The sequence below is a fragment of the Natator depressus genome, chromosome 28 (assembly GCF_965152275.1).
Source record: "Natator depressus isolate rNatDep1 chromosome 28, rNatDep2.hap1, whole genome shotgun sequence".
NCBI classification, from domain to species: Eukaryota; Metazoa; Chordata; order Testudines; family Cheloniidae; genus Natator; species Natator depressus.
In genome coordinates this window covers 11741541-11746540 of record NC_134261.1, presented here as the reverse complement: position 1 = coordinate 11746540, position 5000 = coordinate 11741541, and the positions used below count along the sequence as shown (strand labels likewise).

Here is a 5000-nt window from a genome sequence, read left to right as displayed (position 1 = left end):
GCCGGCCCCTGCCCGCGGGGGCAGGCTCCGGGTTGACCTGGTGGCCGGAGGAGAATTAAGCCCGGAGCCCGGGGCAGGGCGACCCCGGACGGACGGGGGTCCGCCTGGCCCCTGCCCGCGGGGGCAGGCTCCGGGTTGACCTGGTGGCCGGAGGAGAATTTAGCCCGGAGCCCGGGGCAGGGCGACCCCGGACAGACGGGGGTCCGCCTGGCCCCTGCCCGCGGGGGCAGGCTCCGGGTTGACCTGGTGGCCGGACGGGAATTAAGCCCGGAGCCCGGGGCAGGGCGACCCCGGACGGACGGGGCTCCGCCGGCCCCTGCCCGCGGGGGCAGGCTCCGGGTTGACCTGGTGGCCGGAGGAGAATTAAGCCCGGAGCCCGGGGCAGGGCGACCCCGGACGGACGGGGGTCCGCCTGGCCCCTGCCCGCGGGGGCAGGCTCCGGGTTGACCTGGTGGCCGGAGGAGAATTAAGCCCGGAGCCCGGGGCAGGGCGACCCCGGACAGACGGGGGTCCGCCTGGCCCCTGCCCGCGGGGGCAGGCTCCGGGTTGACCTGGTGGCCGGACGGGAATTAAGCCCGGAGCCCGGGGCAGGGCGACCCCGGACGGACGGGGCTCCGCCGGCCCCTGCCCGCGGGGGCTGGCTCCGGGTTGACCTGGTGGCCGCTCGGGACTTAAGCCCGGAGCCCGGGGCAGGGCGACCCCGGACGGACGGGGCTCCGCCTGGCCCCTGCCCGCGGGGGCAGGCTCCGGGTTGACCTGGTGGCCGGACGGGGAATAAGCCCGGAGCCCGGGGCAGGGCGACCCCGGACGGACGGGGGTCCGCCGGCCCCTGCCCGCGGGGGCAGGCTCCGGGTTGACCTGGTGGCCGCTCGGGACTTAAGCCCGGAGCCCGGGGCAGGGCGACCCCGGACGGACGGGGGTATGCCGGCCCCTGCCCGCGGGGGCAGGCTCCGGGTTGACCTGGTGGCCGGTTTGCTTTCGGGCCACCAGGTCAACCCGCTGCCTGTATGGGGTTGACCTGGTGGCCGCTTTCCTTCCCGGCCACCAGGTCAACCCGCTGAATGTATGGGGTTGACCTGCTGGCCGCTTTCCTTCCCGGCCACCAGGTCAACCCGCTGAATGTATGGGGTTGACCTGCTGGCCGCTTTTCTTCCCGGCCACCAGGTCAACCCGCTGAATGTATGGGGTTGACCTGGTGGCCGCTTTCCTTCCCGGCCACCAGGTCAACCCGCTGAATGTATGGGGTTGACCTGCTGGCCGCTTTCCTTCCCGGCCACCAGGTCAACCCGCTGAATGTATGGGGTTGACCTGCTGGCCGCTTTTCTTCCCGGCCACCAGGTCAACCCGCTGAATGTATGGGGTTGACCTGCTGGCCGCTTTCCTTCCCGGCCACCAGGTCAACCCGCTGAATGTATGGGGTTGACCTGCTGGCCGCTTTCCTTCCCGGCCACCAGGTCAACCCGCTGAATGTATGGGGTTGACCTGCTGGCCGCTTTCCTTCCCGGCCACCAGGTCAACCCGCTGAATGTATGGGGTTGACCTGCTGGCCGCTTTCCTTCCCGGCCACCAGGTCAACCCGCTGAATGTATGGGGTTGACCTGCTGGCCGCTTTCCTTCCCGGCCACCAGGTCAACCCGCTGAAAGTATGGGGTTGACCTGGTGGCCGCTTTCCTTCCCGGCCACCAGGTCAACCCGCTGAAAGTATGGGGTTGACCTGGTGGCCGCTTTCCTTCCCGGCCACCAGGTCAACCCGCTGCCGGCATGGGGTTGACCTGCTGGCCGCAGAGGGGCAGGCTCCGGGTTGACCTGGTGGCCGGACGGGGATTAAGCCCCGGCTCGGAGCAGGGCAAGCCCGGGCGGAGGGGGGTCCGCTTGGCCCCTGCCCGCGGGGGCAGGCTCCGGGTTGACCTGGTGGCCGGTTTGCTTTCGGGCCACCAGGTCAACCCGCTGAATGTATGGGGTTGACCTGCTGGCCGCTTTCCTTCCCGGCCACCAGGTCAACCCGCTGAATGTATGGGGTTGACCTGCTGGCCGCTTTCCTTCCCGGCCACCAGGTCAACCCGCTGAATGTATGGGGTTGACCTGCTGGCCGCTTTCCTTCCCGGCCACCAGGTCAACCCGCTGAATGTATGGGGTTGACCTGCTGGCCGCTTTCCTTCCCGGCCACCAGGTCAACCCGCTGAATGTATGGGGGTTGACCTGCTGGCCGCTTTCCTTCCCGGCCACCAGGTCAACCCGCTGAAAGTATGGGGTTGACCTGCTGGCCGCTTTCCTTCCCGTCCACCAGGTCAACCCGCTGAATGTATGGGGTTGACCTGCTGGCCGCTCTGCTTCCCGGCCACCAGGTCAACCCCCTGCCGGTATGGGGTTGACCTGCTGGCCGCAGAGGGGCAGGCTCCGGGTTGACCTGGTGGCCGGCAGGGACTTCAGCCCCAGGGCCCCTGGCAGGGCGACCCTGCCCTTGTTCCCCAGAAAAGGAGAGAGCTGGCTCGCAGCGGGAAAAGCTGCCTACGGCACCTGGGATTCCCAGGCGGTCACCCATCCAAGTACTAGCCAGGCCCGGGACGGTTTACCTTCCGAGATCGGACGGGATCGGGGGCCTTCCGTCCGGTATGGCCGTAGGCACTCGGCTCCGGTCCGCCTCGTCCCCTTTCCCTTACTGACTCCCCTGCCTCGGGTGGGCCCGATCCTTTTTTCCGTTTTTTTTTTTCGCTCCGGAGGCTTCATGAGCCCCCCCCAACACCCCTTTGGGGGTCGGTGAAATTTTTTTTTTCAGACTTCCAGGGGCCCGATCCTGGCCGCGGGCACCCGGCTCCGGGCACCCGGCTCCGGGCCGCCTCGTCCCCTTTCCCTTACTGACTCCGCTGCCTCGGGTGGGCCCGATCCTTTTTTCCGTTTTTTTTTTTCCGCTCCGGAGGCTTCGTGAGCCCCCCCCAACACCACTTTGGGGGTCGGTGAAAAAATTTTTTTCAGACTTCCAGGGGCCCGATCCTGGCCGCGGGCACCCGGCTCCGGGCACCCGGCTCCGGGCCGCCTCGTCCCTTTCCCTTACTGACTCCCCTGCCTCGGGTGGGCCCGATCCTTTTTTCCGTTTTTTTTTTTTTTCGCTCCGGAGGCTTTATGAGCCCCCCCCAATACCACTTTGGGGGTCGGTGAAAAAAATTTTTCAGACTTCCAGGGGCCCGATCCTGGCCGCCGGCACCCGGCTCCGGGCACCCGGCTCCGGGCCGCCTCGTCCCCTTTCCCTTACTGACTCCCCTGCCTCGGGTGGGCCCGATCCTTTTTCCGTTTTTTTTTTTTCGCTCCGGAGGCTTTATGAGGCCCCCCCTAACCGTTTTTGGGGTCGGTGAAAATTTTTAGTCAGACTTCCAGGGGCCCGATCCTGGCCGCGGCTTCGCAGGCTGGCCTGGGGGGGGGGGCATCTCTAGCTCCGGCCGCGGACGGCGAGACGCTCGGCCACCAGGTCAGCCCGGAGGAAAAGGCTGAAAAAAATGTCTAAGTCCCCCCGGGACACCAGGTCAACCCGGAGGAAAAGGCTGAAAAAAATGTCTAAGTCCCCCCGGGACACCAGGTCAACCCGGAGGAAAAGGCTGAAAAAAAGTCTAAGTCCCCCCGGGACACCAGGTCAACCCGGAGGAAAAGGCTGAAAAAATGTCTAAGTCCCCCCGGGACACCAGGTCAACCCGGAGGAAAAGGCTGAAAAAAAGTCTAAGTCCCCCCGGGACACCAGGTCAACCCGGAGGAAAAGGCTGAAAAAAAGTCTAAGTCCCCCCGGGACACCAGGTCAACCCGGAGGAAAAGGCTGAAAAAAAGTCTAAGTCCCCCCGGGACACCAGGTCAACCCGGAGGAAAAGGCTGAAAAAAAGTCTAAGTCCCCCGGGACACCAGGTCAACCCGGAGGAAAAGGCTGAAAAAAATGTCTAAGTCCCCCCGGGACACCAGGTCAACCCGGAGGAAAAGGCTGAAAAAAAGTCTAAGTCCCCCCGGGACACCAGGTCAACCCGGAGGAAAAGGCTGAAAAAAAGTCTAAGTCCCCCCGGGACCACCAGGTCAACCCGGAGGAAAAGGCTGAAAAAATGTCTAAGTCCCCCGGGACACCAGGTCAACCCGGAGGAAAAGGCTGAAAAAATGTCTAAGTCCCCCCGGGACACCAGGTCAACCCCGAGGAAAAGGCTGAAAAAATGTCTAAGTCCCTGCTCGGCCATCAGGTCAACCCCATTCAAAGTGACGGGTTGACCTGATGGCCGGCAGTCTCACGGAAGTCCGGATGGGGTCGCCAAAAGTGCCCTCGGCCGACCGAGAGAACCAGGAGGTCGGATAGGATTTCAGATTGGTCCCCCTAAATTGGCGGTTGGATTTTTCGACTAGTTCATTTTGACGGGTGCGAGGAGATTTCTGAGAACAGGTTTTTCGGAACCTGTGAGAACCAGAGATGAGCCTCGGGGACCAATCTGCGCGTTGTACCCGATCTTGTGAGGGGGGACAGGGGCACGTTGGCAGGTGGGGCGGCCCCCGGCCCCCCCGAGCCCCCCCTTTTCCGGCTCTTTTCCTCCGGGGACCCCGTCGTCCCCTCGCACCCCCGGTGCAGGCCCGGTGGCCGGGATGCGAACTCCGACTGTCGGCGCCCCCCGGAGGGAGGGGGGGCCCGCTCCTCTCTCGCTTCCGATCGATGTGGCGCTCACGTTCGCGACGGGAAGGGTCCTTCGCGGGCCGGCGCCCCCGACCGCAGGGGGCGTCTGGCGTCAGGCGGATCGGGTCCCTCTTCCTCTTCGCGTCCCCGGATCCTGGGGCCGATTGGGACTTTCCTCCTTTGGGGGGGGGCCCGGGCGCGTGCCCGGCCCTCCGCGCCGTGGGGCCAGCCGGCCGAGATCTCCGCCCTGCGAGGTCGAGCGGCTCCGGCAGCCCACCCAGGGGTCCGAAAACCCAGGGAGCCGCGAGGCTCGGCAGGGCCAAACACGTCGCGAGAGCGAGCAGGGGCGCGCTGCGGTCCCCCGCCGTGC

The 5000-nt window shown here is 66.0% G+C and overlaps 1 non-coding gene across 1 annotated transcript; it reads right to left on the bottom strand.

The window, feature by feature from the left end:
* Positions 1-2505: 2505 nt before the first annotated feature.
* LOC141979848 (5S ribosomal RNA) lies at positions 2506-2624 on the bottom strand. Its single transcript, XR_012637238.1, has one exon. It is a non-coding gene; the product is annotated as a 5S ribosomal RNA (ribosomal RNA).
* Between the last annotated feature and the right edge of the window lie 2376 nt (positions 2625-5000).